The following is a 17852-nucleotide window of genomic DNA, read 5'->3' as shown; positions in this document are numbered from 1 at the left end:
GATCCGAGATTCACTCAGATTAGTAATGAGGGTTGGGAATAATAATCATTCATGGTCTGGGGGAGATGGCCCCAGGCTCCCTAGACTCACTTGACCTGAGGGACTGATCCTTATCACCTGCCCTGGAATCCCAGATCCTGGTTTTCTGGACATGGAGGAGGTGCATCTGTATGGAAACCGCTGTGTGGAGACCTAGTTAGCCAATTCTTAGCCTTTAGGGAGCCTGGGTGGAGCCACCGCCGTGCACCAGGGAAAGCGTCGGCTTGTCTCAAGTTTGCTGTAACTATCTGCATTTTTTCCTTTTTAGTTTTGGCTCTTGGGGTTCCAAGAGTCCTCACTTCCTGCCCAGCTGGTTGGTTACCGCAGGGAAAATGAGGGACTTTTGGGGGCAGATGTGTTTGCATTCCACTATCATAATGCCCCTAAAAATCCTTATTGCTCTTGCAGTATTCCTCGGGGGTCCTTGGGCCAGCCACGGCAGCTGAGTTTCTCCAGCAACTAAAAGAAGAGAGAAAGATGTCCCCCCCGCCCCCACCCCAAACTCTCCTTTCTGGTCCCCGGGAGTGCTCCCCTCGTGGCATTGAGAACTGGTTGGTGATCACCACGGAAAATAAAAAAGATGCCATCCGCAGATGGTTGCTAAACACGCTTTTTGCCCTCCAGGGTCCGAATGTCGGAGATGAGGCTTGGGGAACGGGACAACTGCGGCTGCTGTCCGCGTGTGCTGTGGGGGTTCGTGGCGGGGGAGGTGGGGAAGAAACAAGTGTTACCTGTTTGACGAGGCTGGTTCACATTTAGCCTGGGCCTTCCAGCAGGGCCTCTGGGCTCCTCACCTTGGCAGAAGCCCTGGACAGTCATGACTGGCTCACCGGCTTCCCCGAATCAGCCCACTTTCCCACCCTCTGCCTCGGTTTCCTACCCTGGCAAGGGAGGGACCACCACCCCCGTGCTCCAGCCTGAAAGAGTTCTCACTTGTATCTGCCGTGTTATCGTGAGTTCAAGTGATAGGCTCAGAAGGCGCTGGGAAAGTGGGGACAGGCATTACACATGGAAGCTGTCTGTGCTGATACTAATACCCGCCGTGCACGCAGAGACAACTCAGACAGGAGCAGGACTGCGGTCCAACATACGCACAGGTTTCTGCAATCCTGGAATCAGGCAGCCCCAGCTCTGCAGCTCTTGCAGTGTGTCTCCCCCCCTAGGCAAGTGACTCAGCCTCTACGGACTTCCATTGCCTCTCACAGGAAACCCACGTTCTGGGATAGAAGTTTCTCAAGTCTGATAGGCACTGGATTTTAAGTGGTTCCTGGCTAGAGATGTAAATTATTCGAACAGGTATTTCTTTCGTACAGCTGATTTTTACTGTGGCAAGCGGTTGGCTTTCAGTTTAGGGTTCCGGGGAGGAGGACTTTTTTCTTTTTACATCAGTTTCTTGCCTGGAGAATCCCCATGGACAGAGGAGCCTGGTGGGCTACACCCATGGGGTCACAAAGAGTTGGACACGACTGAGCGACCAAGCACAGTAAGCATGTAAGATAAAGAGGATGAGTTGCTTGCAAGGAAACATTCAAGCAAAGGCAAGTACAGGTGGCAGAATGGGGCAGGACTCGAGATGATCCTTCGTAGAGTTTCATATGCTTTTTCTTTTGTTCCTGGCTTGTGGGATCTTAGCTCCCAGATTAGGAATTGAACCCGGGCTCTCGGCAGTGAGCGCTCGGAGTCGTAACCACTGGGCCACCTAGGATGTCCCCATAGTCCACTTCTTCAGAATTTGTCTTAGGGATTTTCCGCACCTGTGGAGTTGGTATGCCACTTCCACTCTGTGGTGGGCTCCACCTGTGACAACCTGGGTGCCACGAGTCTCCCCCCGCCAACTCCTGCCCTGCGTGCCAACACCAGTGAGACGCTTCGGATCTCTGCCCCTACACCCACCCATAGCTCTGATTGGTCTCTTATTTTAGGATCTTGCTACCCCAGTGCCCTCTTTCCTGGCCAGGGCACCTCTCTGAGCCTCAGTTTTCTCTGTGAAATGGGGAGAATAGTTACCCACCCCGCCTAGAGCAGTGTGAAGATCCAGAACTCAGTTGGGGAGCTCTGGTGGCTCACAAACAGGGCACAGCTCAGAAGGTGGTGGGCACCAGTGACCCTGGGATGGGCAGGGGCACAGCGGCACCCTTGGCCTGGAGGGGCACTCCTTGGACAGGCTGCTGCCTGGCCCGGCCATCCTCTCCCCGCCCACCCCCTGGGATGGGGAAACAGCGGGCACTGGGTCCCAGCCAGCAGGGGCGGGTCTGGTTTCACTTTCTGCTGTGTCATGGGGTGGGGGGTGGCATCGGGGCCCGGCTGGCCAGCTGGGGCGGGCACCGAGAGGCTGGCGGACAGCTGGGGCCCAGCTGCCAGAGCACAACCTGTGCCCTCGCCCTTCTGCCTGCTGGGCTGGGGGCTGGGCCCCAGGGATTCCCTGTGAATGCCTCTTACCCACCCCTGCCCCAGTGGGAGAACCCCAAGTGAGAGAAGCCAGCAGGGTGTGAGATGGTTCTTCTAGCCATGAGATCTCCCCCAACCCAGACATGTTCTTTAGCCCACAGTCTTGAGGTTCCTGGAACTGCCGCTATTGATTCTGCATCAGAGTGCTCTGGTTGGATGCCTGCTTCCTGCTGCCTCCACTGGTGCATGCCTCCTGAGGGCCTACCGTGTGCTCGGCATGGTCCCCGGCGCCAGGGATGCCGTGGGAAGCAAGACGGCGCCTGCCCTCCTAGGGCTCCCGGTTGAGTGGTACGGCAAAATCAAAAGAGCAAGTAAAGAGAGAAAGAATCCCACATGATGGGGACAGTTCCACACAGTCCGCTTCACGTCAGCATCTCAGGGAAGGGGCATGTGTACGTGTGTGTGTGTGCACGTGTATGTGTCAGGGATGTGACGACTCCCGGAACACATAGGTCAGTTGAGAACACAGACCTGGGGGGCCAGGTGTCCCTGATTTGAATCTGGATTTTTTCCACTGATGGGTGTGAAACCCAAACCAAATTTCTTCTCTTTGGGCCTGAATTTCTCTGTCTCTATAATGGTACCTACAGAGCAGGGCTGCATGGAGGATGAAATGAATATCCGTAAAGAACTAAAGACAGTCGCCTGGCATCGACCGTCTGCTGTCTAAGTCTCAGCCACTGTCTACTAACTAAGCATCATAAACACTCCCTGTCCTCACAGATGACATGAGGCCATCACTGCAGGCTGAGAGCAGCCATGATGCTGTTGAGCCCACTCTCCCCCACTCAGAGCTTTGCCTGCCTCTTCTCTCGAGCCGCACCAGCCTCAGGTAGGCCTTAGCATCTCTTTGTTCAGATGAGGACACGGAAGCTCAGGCAGGTGAAGAGATGTGTCCACGTGGACATATCCACGTGGACACATCTGTGTCCAGCTTAAAGCAGTCTGACCTTGGGTGTGGGGTCGGCTTCACAGTGTGGGCCCTGCTGGTTCAATGCTCCACTCTTGTCATTGAAATTCTGAATAATTTTGGGAATAAGGGGTTCACGTTTTCGTTTTGCAAATTGCAAAGCCAGTCTTGCCCAGATCTGACTTCCTCCAAAGCCGGCCCTCTTAACTCCTACCATCAATCTCTCATAGATGGATGGTCCAGAACAGTTTTCCAGTTCATCATTACAGTGTTTAGTGTGGGACTGAAATCCTGGGGTGCGTACAGGACTTACTGCGGGGCCAAATTGCCCTAGTTTTTGTTTGATTGTCTGGTGTCCCCATTAGAAGGAAGGCGGGGCAGCTGCCCAGGGCAGGGGGTGAATCATTCATTGCTGAATCCCCAGGGCCTGGCATGTACTAGCTGCTCAGTTAATAATTGTGAAATGAAGCAAATGAATGGCAGGCCGCTGGATCTCCTGAACTAAAACAGATTTAAATGACACTACCAAGAAAGCAGGTCAAAGTGGTGGCCATCCTGCCCTGGCTTCTGGACAGTCCCCTGAAGGGTGTGGAGGCAAAGGTCTCTTCCCTCCCCAGGCGGCAAACCTGAATGCCAATGCCTTGCAGCAGATTACTGTTTAAACAGGTTCTGGGACTTCCCTGGCAGTCCAGCAGTTAAGACTCCATGCTCCCACTGCAGGTGGGTTCCATCTCTGATTCAGGAATTAAGATCCTACATGCCACGTGGTATGGCCAGAAAAACCTAAAACAGGCTCTGGTGGGGACTTCAGAGGCAACACAACTGTTTAAAGAAAACACAGGCCTGGATTCCTGAGCACCAGTTATTGGAGAAGATACCATCTCAGCCAAAAGAATATTGTAATTCTGGGCAGGTTCAAGTCCCAGCCAAGGATCAGGGGGTACAGTTTCCTGGACTGCTAAATGAGAGTTTGGATTTGGGGGGGGGGGTTCAAGTTCCTCTTTTCCTCAGAAATTAGAGTTTTTCTACATTCTTACAGTTCCAAATTTGCTCCCTTAAAAAAAAAAAAAAACTTAGTTTTACTAACAAGCAAAGAATCATCTGAAAATCCTTTAAGAGATTTACAACAATAATTAATGTGTTTTGGGCGAGCTGTTTTCACAGGCTCGATCTCTATCGCTTCAGATAATCGGCATATGAAGTAGAAGTTACTGGTCTCATTTCTAAATAATATCGTAACTGCCAGCATACACTGAGTGTTTTATATGAGCTAAACTCTTCACATGTATGAAGTCTTATTGCACGAGCAACATATCGGGAGGCACTGTTACTGCCTCTGGCTTCCTGATGAAGCAGCGAGCTTAGAGAGAGGAACTGACTTGTCCAAGGTCGCACACCCAGTGTGTGATGAGCCAGAGTTCAAGCTGGAAGCTTCCAGATCAGGCATCAGCAAACTTCTTCTGGAAAGGGCCAGATACTAAATATTTTAGACTTAACAGGTCATACAGTCCCTTGTCAGAGCTACTCCACTCTGCTGTTGTAACAAGAAAACAGCCAGAAGCATTAAGTAAATGAGTGGGCCTGGCTGCGTGTTCCAATAAAACTTTATTTACAAAATCAGGAAGTAGGGTAATTTTGGCCCCACAGACTGTATAGTTCACCTCCCCTCCGCGTTCCAGACCCTAACACCTGCCTTCCAGTTAGGAAGCACCTGGCCCTGGCCACATTCTTCCTCACTGTCTCTCCCTACCTGTGAGGCGACTCAGTCATGTCTCAGAACAGAGCCCACTGGGCCTTGGGAGAGGGTCAGTTGGCCTCTCTTTCCTTGGGATTATGAAGCTCTTGGAATTTACAACTATTAGGACTTAATAGTGACTGCCATGATCGATCGCCATGGGGACTTTAAAACTGTAATTTTAATAGCTGTTAAGTGAGTAACTTAAAGAGGAAAGTGTTAAAAGAGTTTTAGGAAAATACCTCAATGGGGCACTTTGGCTGTGGAAGGAACTTCTCTTTGGAGAAGGCATTTCTCTGGAGTTGGCAAGAATGGCAACAGGAGGGAAAATGTTTTAAGGCAGAAGAAGGTAACGAGAAGGGGAGATGGGAAGAGTGTGTGTGCACGCGTGTGTGTGCAGAGAGAGGGTGGAGGAGAGAGGTTTCCCAAAGGCAGGAGGCTGGAGCCCGTGGATTCCTGACAGGAGAAGGGGTTGGGCAGGGAGACATGACTTTTTTCCCCAACAGCTTTATTGAGATAGAATTCATTTACCACATAATTCAACCATTTCAAATAGTACACCCCCCAAACAGCTTTGCGTATGTTCACAGAGTTGTGCGACAGTCAACACAATCAATTTTAAAACATTTTCATCACTTCAAAAAGAAAACCCTGTCCCCTTTAACAGCCCACCACTCCCACCGAATCTTCTAACCCCCTCCCCCATCCCCCACTCCTAAACAATCGCTAATCTCCTCTTCGTCTCTATAGATTCACCTGTTCTGGGTCTTTCATACAAAGGAAATACACATTTCATACGGAAGGTGACCCTCTGTGACCGGCTTCTTTCACTCAGCATTATGTTCTCAGGGTTCGTCCATGCTGCAGCCATATCAGAACATCATTCTTTTTCATGGCAGAATCACACCAACATGGCTTTAACAGAACTTTGTCATGAAGGGGAATGCAACATGACTGAGAAGGCGGCAGGCGGCGGGGGGCCGGGGGCAGGGGGCAGGGGGGCGCGCATCCCTGAGGAGAGAACAGATACGGACCTGGCAGCTCCTCCTGTTCTCTGTGGGATGTTCAATGAATGCGTGAATGTCCATTCATTCAATTTCTTAAGCTGTTGTTTAGTCATTGGGGTCACAAAGAGTCTGATACGACTGAGTGACTAACACTAACACTTCAGTCACTCAGTCCTGTCTGACTCTTGTGATCCCCATGGACTGTAGCCTACCAGGCTCCTCTGTCCATGGGATTTCCCAGGCAAGAACACTGGAGTGGGTTGCCATTTCCTTTTCCACAGGATCTTCCCAATCCAGGGATTGAACCTGTATCTCCTCTATTAGCAGGCAGATTCTTTATCACTGAGCCACCAGGGAAGCCCAATTATCTGAGTACTTACTAAATTACTATAAATTATAAATTTGGGGGGCTCCAAAATCACAGCAGATGGTGATGCAGCCATGAAATTAAAAGATGCTTGCTTCTTGGAAGAAAAGCAATGGTCAACCTAGACAGCACATTAAAAAGCAGAGACATCACTTTGCCAACAAAGATCCGTCTAGTCAAAGCTATGGTTTTTCCAGTAGTCATGTATGGGTGTGAGAGTTGGACCATAAAGAAAGCTGAGCGCTGAAGAATTGATGCTTTTGAACTGTGGTGTTGGAGAAGACTCTTGAGAGTCCCTTGGACAGCAAGGAGATCTAACCAGTCAATCCTAAAGGAAATCAGTCCTGAATATTCATTGGAAGGACTGATGCTGAAGCTGAAACTCCAATACTTTGGCCACCTGATGCAAAGAACTGACTCATTAGAAAAGACCCTGATGCTGGGAAAGATTGAAGGCAGGAGGAGAAGGGGACAACAGAGGATGAGATGGTTGGATGGCATCACCAACTCGATGGACACGAGATTGAGCCAGCTCTGGGAGTTGGTGACGGACAGGGAAGCCTGGTGTGCTGCAGTCCATGGGGTTGCAAAGAGTCGGACACGACTGAGCGACTGAACTGAACTATAAATTAAGAGGCTAAGTATGGGGCATGAGCTGTAACCAACAAGACAGACACAGTTCCTACTTAGGGACAGGAGAGGAAATCATAAACCAAAGAGGAAGAAAACACTTTATATTTGATTAAAATAATATAGCAACAATGGCAGGAAACAATTACAACACCAGGTCTGAGTAAATCCTTGCAAATATGGGGTTTACAAACAGCATATCTTAATGCAAGGCCTAACTCAGAATTGTGGCAATCTTCCCCTCAGAGTGACTATGGAAGCAGCACAGCCAGGAGAAGTCTCTGGAAGAGGTAAGTGGCTCTGGGTTTTTTGGGTTTTTTTTCCTGCCAGCATTTTCTACCCCTCCGAGTAAGAGACAGTATGCCCAGTGGGAATATGGCCAAAGATGGCTGCATATAACACTGAAGCCTCAGCTACAGTAATGGGTCCAAGTGTAGACACGTGACTTGATATGAAAAATCATAGCAGCCCACTTCTGAGCTGGGCTGCAGTGCTTGGTCCACGTGTGATCACGTAACCTAAGCAGGGCCAAGGCAGGATTGTTTTAAGTAGAGCTGGGGAGAGGATTGCTTTTCCCACCCACTCACCAGCATCCAGAGCTACTAGTGACCGCACAGACTGAGGCCAACATGGAGGAAGGGAGGAACACGGGATGGGATGGGGGTTTGGGGAGGAAACAGAGAGACTGGCGCTGCGTTCTGTCCCTGGATCCAAGAGTGACTCAGCCTCTCTCGTCCTTCAGCATGGTTACCTGAGTAATGAATCCCCCATCATACCTCAGTCAGATCAGCTCTGGTTTCTGTATGCACCAGAGCATCCCAATTCAGGACTTGGGAACTGTTTGTTCCTTCTCATGGACTGTGTGAAGCTAAGCAGGGTAGGTTATCCTCAGAACTCAGTTCTCCGCCTAGGTTTGCCTTGCTGTGTTTGGGAATGAGAGATTTCCCCTGGGCCCCTCTCCATCTCTGCCCACCACCACCAGCCTGCTTCCAATTAATTTACCACTGAATCAGAGCTCAACATTTATTCTTGGACTTCAAGTCCCAACTTCTTTCTGCTTGCCTGCATCTCCGTGACCTCATTCCCAACACACATCCACTTCTCCTCACCGGGCTCTCCACCAAGGACGGAGCCTGCAGCTTGTCCTGGCCTCTGCTCCAACGCCCACCACGTTAATGGAATGACATGTTCTGCCTGTGAGTGGTGACCTTGAGCCTGGAGCCCAGGTCTCACTCATCTCTGCACTCCAGTGGCTGGCATGCAGCAGCTGGGCAGCAAGTGCGGGAGGCAGGGAAAGAAGGGGAGAGAGGGTCGCTCCTTCCTGCTGATTCAGGTCAACCAGTGTGTTAAGTTCTATACATGTTTCCTCTGCCAGATACTCTTGCACCAGGCGGATACACAGCTCATGCCCTCATCTCCTTTAGGCCTCTCCTCCAAAGTCAGTTCTCCGATTTCCTGTACTGCAGTTGCCAGTGAACTGCATTCTCCCAGACCCCATCTCGATCCCTGCTTTTCTCCGTGCTTTCTTGTTCCCTTCTACCACCACTGGTTTTTCTCCATGCTCTATTTATCTACTTGCTCTCACGGAAGTGTCAGCTCCAGGTGGGCAGCTATCTTTAATTTCTTCTCTGCTGTGTCCGCAGCGCCTATTAGATGCTCACTAACCGTGTGTGGCACGAATTCACCAAAACCACCTTACCAAATTTGTTTCTCCCTATGCACTTGATATGGTTCAGGTGTGGTCGTGTGACCTAAGCAGGACCAATCCAGGATTGATTTCAGTGGAGCTGCTGAGAAGATTGCTTTTCCCACCCACTCTCCCAGCATCCAGAGCTCCCTGTGACTGGTGAACTGCATTCCATATGTTGATATGGAGAAGGAAGTGCCACTATTCTTGCCTGGAGAATCCCCATGGACAGAGGAGCCTGGCGGGCTACAGTCCATGGGGTCGTAAAGAATCAGACAGGACTTACTAAGCAACAAAAATGCAATTCATGCATTTTACAGGTGCTGTGAGTGTCGGCTGATGTGTTAGGTTCCTAGGGCGAGTTATTACAAACTGAGTGGCTTGATACAACAAAAATCTATCATTTCCTTATTGTTATAATTATTAAACCTATGACTTCTGCAGGCTAGGAGTCCAAACTTGGCAGGGACACACCCCGCCCAGGTGCTCCAGAGGAAGGTCCATTCCTTGCCTCCTCCAGCTTCTGGTGGCTCCAGTACTCCTTGGCATGTGGCCACATCACTCTAATCTCTGCCTCTGTCTTCCTGTGTTCATCCCTGTGTGTCTGTCTCTGCTTCTCTCATAAAAGGATGCTTGTAATTGCATTTAGTGCCTATCTGAATAATCCAGGGTAAATTCCACCTCAAGACCCTTAACTTAACCGCAGCTTTTCCATATAAGGAAACCTGTAAAGGCTCTGGGAGAGACGTGGACATACCTTTGCTCACTCTAGGAGTCACCATTCAGCCCTCTATATTATTTGCTTAAAGACCAGAAAAGCAAAGCTTTCCCACCACCACTTCATTGGCCTGACAGATATGTGATGAAAAGAGTATTATCATCATATTACCTCGCTCCCGTCAAGTGTGGAAATGATTTTTTAAACGCCATTTTCTGTGTTTTTAATTATCCCAATTTTCAAAAATAATACCATGCATATGGTAAGAAAAACAGTACAGAAACATGGGAGATACAGGAGCCCCTTTGCAATTTTCCTCTTAACTCCAGTTTCACTTTTTAAATGTAATCACCATATGCAGTCTGCATAATCTTCATAAATTTTCTAAGCATATTCGAGAGCACACACTTGTTTGGCTTCTAACATTAAGAACAGTGGCGGGGGGCTGGGATAGCTTATATCCTGAAGGCACGACAGCCCTCTGACCTACCAGAAGCTTTCTAAGGACTTCTAGCAATGCACCACACTTAACCTGTCCCCTACTGTAAGCACTTAACTCCAGGATTTTAATGTTATAGATACTGTCTGGTATCTGTCCAGCTATACACCATTGGATACACTCCTAGACGTGGGATTTCCAGGTCAATGTGTACATTTTAAATTTCTACAGCTATTGCCCAGTGCCATTCACCAAGGTGGTGAAATTCACACGCCCATCAACAATGCACAGGTAAGGGTGTCTGTTGCCAACACCCTCGCCCATCCTGTCAAGACAGCAGCATGTCAGATCTCAAACTCAGGTAAGAGGACTTTCCATGTGGGCCTGTGGGGTGGGCATAGCCCGTGAGGTTTTCCCTGTAGCTGTCTGAGGCACTGAGCTGCTCAGAGCTCTCGTTTAGGTTTTATAAACAAAGACAGAGTCTGGGGAGGTGAGCCAGAACCATGCAGTGAGGCGCATTGTGCAACTCAGTATTTATTTCTTTAGCACAGCTAGAACTTAAATATGGTCAAAACATATTCTCCTTTTAATTTACACAAACAAATATGTTCCCGGGCTGACACCTCCGGTGCCAAGTTTCTAGGGGAAACGAAATTCTACTGTGAGATGAGAAACCACCAGGGAGAAGATGAGGGTGGAAAAGCCACCACCGTCTGCTTCGCACGTCCGAGCTGGGCTTCTCAGAGGGGTGTTTCAGAACTGGGCTGCTGCCTCTTGCTCTCTTTCTGTCTTTGTTGCAGATAAACCTGCCAGTAATTTCAGCAAATGAAACGTGGAACATGTAAAGGCCAAATGATGGAAAACACTCCGGTTTTAATAAAAGGAGGTCTGCTCGGCTGGGACTCCTCTGTCCTGCTAGTCAGGAGATGCAAAGATTTATCCAGAGAGGGGCTGATGAATTGAAGAAACAGAAATGAGGCCAATGTGAGTTGCCTTTCAAGAGCTGTGCTAATATAAAACCAAGCAACTTGAATTTATTCCAAGAGGGGATTAAAGCAACATGTTATTTTGAGTGATTGCTTAATTTATTGAGCTGTGGCTAGATCGGTAATGAAATACAGCCCTTGCAACTGATAACCTCTCGCTGTAATTGAACTTCTACAATTAAGAAATATTTTCTGAGAGTTTCTCTGGAACAGCTCAGAATTTTTAGTCTCTGTAGTCCGGTACTTTTGAGCACTTATTTTCTGGGCAAGTTTTCCTTTCTTTCTTTCTTTAAGGAGTGACAGGCTGATGTTAATAAGGAAAATAAGCAGCATTTTATTGAATGTATTGTGTATACCAGGCACTTAATATACATTATCTCTAGTCCCGACCACAGCCCAAGGAAGTCATTCTTATTTGTCCCTGTTTTATAAAGATGAGACTCCTAGATGTTAAGTGATTTCCCAGAGTGGTGGTGTCCAAGATGATAGCTACTAGTCACTTGTGGCTATTTCTGTGTAAATTAGTTTAAAATGTTTTAATCTAAAATTTCACTGCTTAGGTTGCACTAATAGCTATACAGGGCTAGTGACCACCACATTGGATGGTGCAGATATAGATCATTTCAATTACTGCAGAAAGTTCCATTGTTCAGCGCCATTCCAGAGGTTTCCTAGGTAGAGACAGGCAGTGCTAGGTTTCAACCTCAAGCTAATGGGCTTTGAAGGCAGCATCCACCATAGCCCTTGTTTCCTTCTCTTCCTTTGGCTGAGAAGGAAGGACTAGAGCAGTGATTCTAAACCCTGGCTGCACATTAAAATCACCTGGACTCTTATGTAATATCCTATCTGGCTATTTTAATGACTACACTTCAGATAGGCAAAATAGCTGTAAGACTGAATTATTTCCTTTATCAATGTTTTATTATCTGTTAACTATACTGACTTTCTAAAATTTTGGTGAATTGAACATTAAAAAAAAAATTACCCGGACTGGAACTTCCCTGGTAGTCCAGGAAAGCATGGATCTGCCCTCTCGATTCGGGGAGCGGGGCGGGGGGGCACTGGGTTCGACTCCTAGTCAGGGAACTAGATCCCACATGCCACAACTAAGACCCTGCACAGCCACATAAATAAAATTACCTGGACTGCTTTTTAAAAAAGTGTTAGGGTCCCAGCCCCAGAGATTCTGACTTAATTGTGATTGAGAGGGGTTTTTATAATTCCTCATGTGACTTAAAGGTGCTTTGTGAATTAAAAGCAATCAGATGTGAGGCTCCACACACAGAATCGTGAAAGGCGCTGGCTCATTTGCCCTGAGAATGTGATCCCTTGTGGACCACAACTTGGGCTTCTCTCAGAGCCACTTCTAAACCTCCTCATCAGAGACAGGCTCATTTCTGAGGGGAAGACTTAAGTGCTTTCTCACATGCTTCCTGCTTGATGGGAGATCCAGTGGGGAGCTCTGCTTTTAGAAACAGGCTCTGTCGCACGGTCATGCAAGAAAAGAGATGTGGATGTAAGATCATAGAGATGAAGTGAAAAACCTGGAGTCCCCAGTCCGAATGGGAAGTATTGGTATTACAGAATAATAGACTGGTATTACATTTTGCCTTACAAAATAAACCATGTGTTTCCTGTCCCTGTCCACTGAAAAGGTTTGACGTAACGGGCAATTCAGGAACAGTGAGCACTCGCAGCACCCACACTGTGGTCTCTAAACCCCACTTCTAACTAGAAGTGCTGTGTGGAGAGAGGGCAGACCCCAGGTCTGAGGCAGGAAATGTGGAGGATGAGCCTGAACAGCTTGGCATCCAGGTGGCTCAGAAACTGTCACAGACTTAAGGGGACTTGTCAGAAAGGAGTCAGGAAGACAATGGGAAGAGATTCCCACTGGCCAAAGATGGGACATTTTGAGCATCGGTAAGTATAATAACTGCAGTGGAAGAAAATGGGTTATGTATGTCCAAACCTGTAAGTTCACAATGATACTTAGAAAAACAGGGAAACATAAACTCATTTGTCATCTTTGGAGGATGTTGGGACTGACGTTTTTTTTTAATCTGAGTTCCCAGACCAGGGATTGAACCCAGGCCCTGGCAGCAAAAGCCTGGGATCCCAACCACTAGGCCACCCGAGAACTCCCTGGGACCAGCTTCTTAGTTTGAAAACTGTCAAATAAAGAGGAAAGAGTCAAGCATGTATCCTTTCTGGTATGAGCCATACTTTACAGGAACCAAATGGCGATTAGGAGAGGTCTCTTTATAGGCATATTCCAGCTAACCAAGACAGAAGAATAGAATTAGTAGGCCACCATTTTCAACCTCTAATGGATCTAGACAGCGGTCATCAATGGTTGCTAACATCATGAAGGGGGACAACCACAAATTATGTGTCTTCAAATAGAAATAGGAAGCATCCACTAGGAAGCAGTCATACACACACACAAAAAAACAAACATGAGTCTAAGTGGACTTCTAGATCTAACTACTGATTTATAAGAAATATAGAGCAGAGAGGAACAGGTATTATATTATGTTGATATAATGCCAGCTGCTGCTGCTGCTGCTAAGTCGCTTCAGTCGTGTCCGACTCTGTGCGACCCCATAGACGGCAGCCCACCAGGCTCCCCCGTCCCTGGGATTCTCCAGGCAAGAACACAGGAGTGGGTTGCCATTTATTTCCCGAATGCATGAAAGTGAAAAGTGAAAGTGAAGTCGCTCAGTCGTGTCCAACTCCCAGCGACCCCATGGACTGCAGCCTACCAGGCTCCTCCGTCCATGGGATTTTCCAATAAGCAAAACCCAGACTGGCACACTCTATAGAACAACCAACTCAGTTTTCTCAATAAATAAATTGCAAGAGAAGAAAAAGAGAGGGGAGGAGATCAAGAAAGAGGTAAGAGGCGTGTGAACCAACCACAATGTATGAGCCATTTTGTATGAATGATTTTAGTCAGCTGTAAAGAAGATAGTTAATGAGACAACCAGAAAATTGGGAACAGTGGATATTTTCTGATTATTAAAGCATTATTCGTTTTAGTATGGATGACGGCAGTAAAAAAAAATCCTTATTTTTGGAGTCATTAAAATATTTGCAGAAGATATCTGGAATTTGCTTGTAAGTATCTAGGATGAGGAAGGAGGGGAAGGGGGGTTATAGATGGAACAAGGTTGGCTGAGACTTGGTGATTATTGAAGCTGGGTGATGCACAGCTAGGGTTACGGTACCGTGTACCTGTGTGCACTTGTGTTATTTGTTTGACCTGCCTACCCATTGCTGGCATCTCTGAGGCAAGCCTGGGTAGCAGGTTTGCGATACATCTCAGTGCATGCATGTGTGCACACCCTCTTGTGTCGCCATGGCAACCAGCGAGGTGAGAAAGCAGCATCCAAAAGGTTCCTGTCCACATGAGGATCAAGCCAGGCTGCTGGCATTACGCTCGGCCCATCATCGCTGCTCCCTTTGGAGAATTCCTAGGCAGATCTTCACAGCCCTACTCCCTCCACCACATCCGCCTCCTGCACTCCTTTGCCATCACTCAGGCCTTCCCTATGTGCCCCCTGAGGAAGCAGAGGCCAATAAATGGAGAGAACAAGACCCTGAATCAGTTCCAGGCTCAGTTCTTCTCCACTTAATGGCAGGACTTTTCACCTCCCTGAGCCTCAATTCTCTCACCAGTAAAATGGAGCTTGATACAACCTCAGTGAACTCAACAAATCTTTATTATGGGGAGACAGTGGCAAAAAGGACCTCGTCTCCACCTCATGGAACTAGACACCTCAAGGTGAAAGGCAATCAGGAGTATGTACTGTGATAGAGCTATGACCAACATAAACAGCATACTAATAAGCAGAGACATCACTTTGTGCACAAAGGTCTGTATAGTCAAATCTATGGCTTTTCCAGTAGTCACGTATGGATGTGAGAGTTGGACCATGAAGAAGGCTGAGCACCGAAGAATTGATGCTTTCGAACTGTGGTGTTGGAGAAGACTCTTGAGAGTCCCTTGGACTGCAAGGAGATGAAACCAGTCAATTCTAAAGGAAATCAGTCCTGAATATTCATTGGCAGGACTGATGCTGAAGCTCCAGTACTTGGACCACCTGTTACAAAGAGCTGACTCATTGGAAAAGACCCGGATGCTGGGAAAGATTGAGGGCGGGAGGAGAAGGGGACGACAGAGGACGAGATGGCTGGATGGCATCATCAACTCAATGGACATGGGTTTGAGCAAACTGTGGGAGATGGTGAAGGACAGGGAGGCCTGGCGTGCTGCAGTTCATGGGGTCAGAAAGAGTCAGATACCACTTAGCAACTGAACAACAAGGGACTTCCCTGGTGGTCCAGTGGTTAACACTGTGCTCCAAATGCAGGGGGCTGGGTTCGATCCCTGGTCAGGGAACTAGATCCCACATACTGCAACTGAAAGTTCGCATGCCACGTTGAAAATCCCAAGTGCTGCAACTAAGACCCAGAGCAGCCAAAAAAAAAAAAAAAAAGAGTATGTACTGTGATAAAGTACATATTTAAAAAACTTTTTTGAAAACTGGCAGTCACTAATTAGGAAACACCGTAACTCATTTTTTTTTTTTGACCCTGCAGCTTGTGGGATCTTAGTTCCCCTGATGAGGGATCGAACCCAGGGCCCAGGCAGTGAGAGCACCAAGTCCTAATCACTGGGACCACCAGGGAATTCCCATAACTCTTAATCATAATGTCATACTTCTTAATTTACTTTTTGTTAACCAAGATATCCACACTTTGCAACTTGAGAGTATCCAGCTATGCCAAACCCATAGGATACTTTTACTTAACTGAGTGCTCATAGTTCCACGAAGTAAGTACTATTCTTCCAACTATTTTATGGAGGAAGTGAGATACTTGCCCGGGGCTGCACTGTGGGTACACGGCCCTGCCTTCTTTGCTCAGCCCTCTGCATTGATTCGGTTCTGAGATGCAGCAGCAGGGCCAGGAAACCAGAACTTCCAGGAGATGAAAAGCTCACCAGGTCAAACTCCATTTTGCAGTTAAGGAAACAGTGGCCCAGAGAGACCAAGTAACTTACTCCAAGCCACACAGCAAACTGGCCGCTTGACCTGTGTCCAAGCTGCTTGGGGAAGTCCCACATGCTAAGGGAAGCTGCTTCCTGCCCCATTTCAGCCTGTCCCAGGGTGGGGTGACCAGTCATCTCGGGGTTTCCCAGGACTGGGAACTTTAGGTGCTTAAATCAAGAGAGTTCAGAGCCAACTGGGATGAGTCAGTCACTCTGTCTCACAGCGAGGCATCTAAAGGGATGTTTTCTAGGACGTGAGAACCAGCGCCAAGTCCCCACAGAAGTACTGGGGTTTCATGCCTTATAAAATTAAAACTGATTATTAATATCTAGGCTCCCCCACCCCAGCCAGACTCCCCACCCACGGGAGGCAGGGACTGGTATGTAATGCACACTTCTGTTTTACAGCCCCTGATTCAACGGTGACACATGAATGATGCTCAGTAAACAGTCATCAGATGGACCGACCGACCAGGCTATCACCACCTTTGACTGCGCTTCCATCTGAAGTTGCAGAAACCCTCTAGAGCCACCGTGACCTCCAGTTCCCATTTCAGACAGGCTGACATCCTCGATGTCATATGATAGAAGGTGACTCCAGAGAGACTGCCGACAAGGCTCCTGGAGGGAGCTATGGCAGACGAAGGGGTGTGGTTTTTCTTTAATTATTGTACCTGTTTTGTCTGTTCTTTCTTGGCTCTGTTCACATCCCCACCCCAGCGCCAGTGCAGGAAAAAAAAAAAAAAAAGAACAAAAAAAAAACATCGCAGAGTTTGAGACAAGATAGCTGGCCCATTCCCTCTCTGCTTGTAATTAATGCTGAAAATGACTTGCCTTGGCCACAAAGGTAATAATAAAGTCAGGAAGTCTGATTATTTGGCTACTAATTTCCTTCTAGGTTTCCCCACCTCCCTTCTCCTTTCCTTAAATTAATTCCAGAGTTCCTCCAGATTTCTCGTTGCTAAGCTATAAAGTTCCAGGTTTCCCAGCGCCCATGCTGATTGGCAGGGAGGTTCCAGGCGGCTCCAATCAGAGGCAGGCTGCTGAAAGGAGCATCCACATTGCAGCTTGCCCCGGGGTACTGGAATTTTTTCCCTGATGTTATGAACCATCAAAGTCTTTCTCTAACTGTACAAAACCTGTTTTCTTGATCTCGTCTGCCTCTCTCTCTCGGTGTGCAGGCTACTGGGGGCACACCAGAAGTCCTGGAATATCCCCTGTTCCTGGAGGAATAGAGAGTCCCTGGGTTGCCAGGTTTGGGGTCAGTGAAAGAAATGCCCAGGGTCTGTTCATGGCTGACCAGAGATGACCGCGTGGTGTCCTGCCACGGCCTGGGGGCTGCCTCAGACCTCGCCTGTCTGACCTCTCTCGTGCCATCTCTTAAGCTTGGTGAAAGGCTCAAGGGGGTTGAGGGAGAGTAGAAGCCACTGCATGTAGGGTTGTTCAGGGGCAGAGGCTGCATTTGTAAAGATGTTAAAACAGGTCGATGGGGACTTCCCTGGTGGTCCAGTGGTTAAGAATCTGCCTTGCAATGCAGGGGGTGCAGGTTCGATCTCTGGTCAGGGAACTAAGATCTCACTAAGTCCATGTGCCACAACTACTGAGCACGGGCACCACAGTGAAAGACCAGATGCAGCCAAATAAAAACATGTAGATGGCAAGGGCACCTGGGATCTGGTGTTTCACCTCCAGCACACTGATACAAGCAGCCACCGTGAACTAAGTTCCTACTGTGCGCCAGAAACTTTTATTTTTTAGAACCACTGTATTGAGGTATGGTTGACATACAAAAAGCTGTCTACATTTAATGTATACAACTTGAGTTTGGAGATA

General features: G+C 48.0%; 1 long non-coding RNA gene across 5 annotated transcripts; it reads left to right on the top strand.

The window, feature by feature from the left end:
• Positions 1–820: 820 nt before the first annotated feature.
• Positions 821–16892, top strand: LOC138985536 (uncharacterized). Of its 5 annotated transcripts, none has more exons than XR_011462565.1 (4): positions 821–1335; positions 2582–3319; positions 7383–10964; positions 16428–16892. It is a non-coding gene; the product is annotated as an uncharacterized lncRNA (long non-coding RNA). The 5 variants fall into 5 exon arrangements; XR_011462564.1 differs by having other exon boundaries at positions 821–2879; positions 3211–3319; XR_011462566.1 differs by having other exon boundaries at positions 821–3319; positions 7383–7426; positions 10212–10964.
• The last annotated feature ends 960 nt before the right edge of the window (positions 16893–17852 follow it).

This window comes from Bos mutus, chromosome 25 (assembly GCF_027580195.1).
Source record: "Bos mutus isolate GX-2022 chromosome 25, NWIPB_WYAK_1.1, whole genome shotgun sequence".
Classification (NCBI taxonomy): domain Eukaryota; kingdom Metazoa; phylum Chordata; class Mammalia; order Artiodactyla; family Bovidae; genus Bos; species Bos mutus.
The sequence above is the reverse complement of the archived record's forward strand: the minus strand, read 5'-3'. Positions and strand labels throughout refer to the sequence as shown.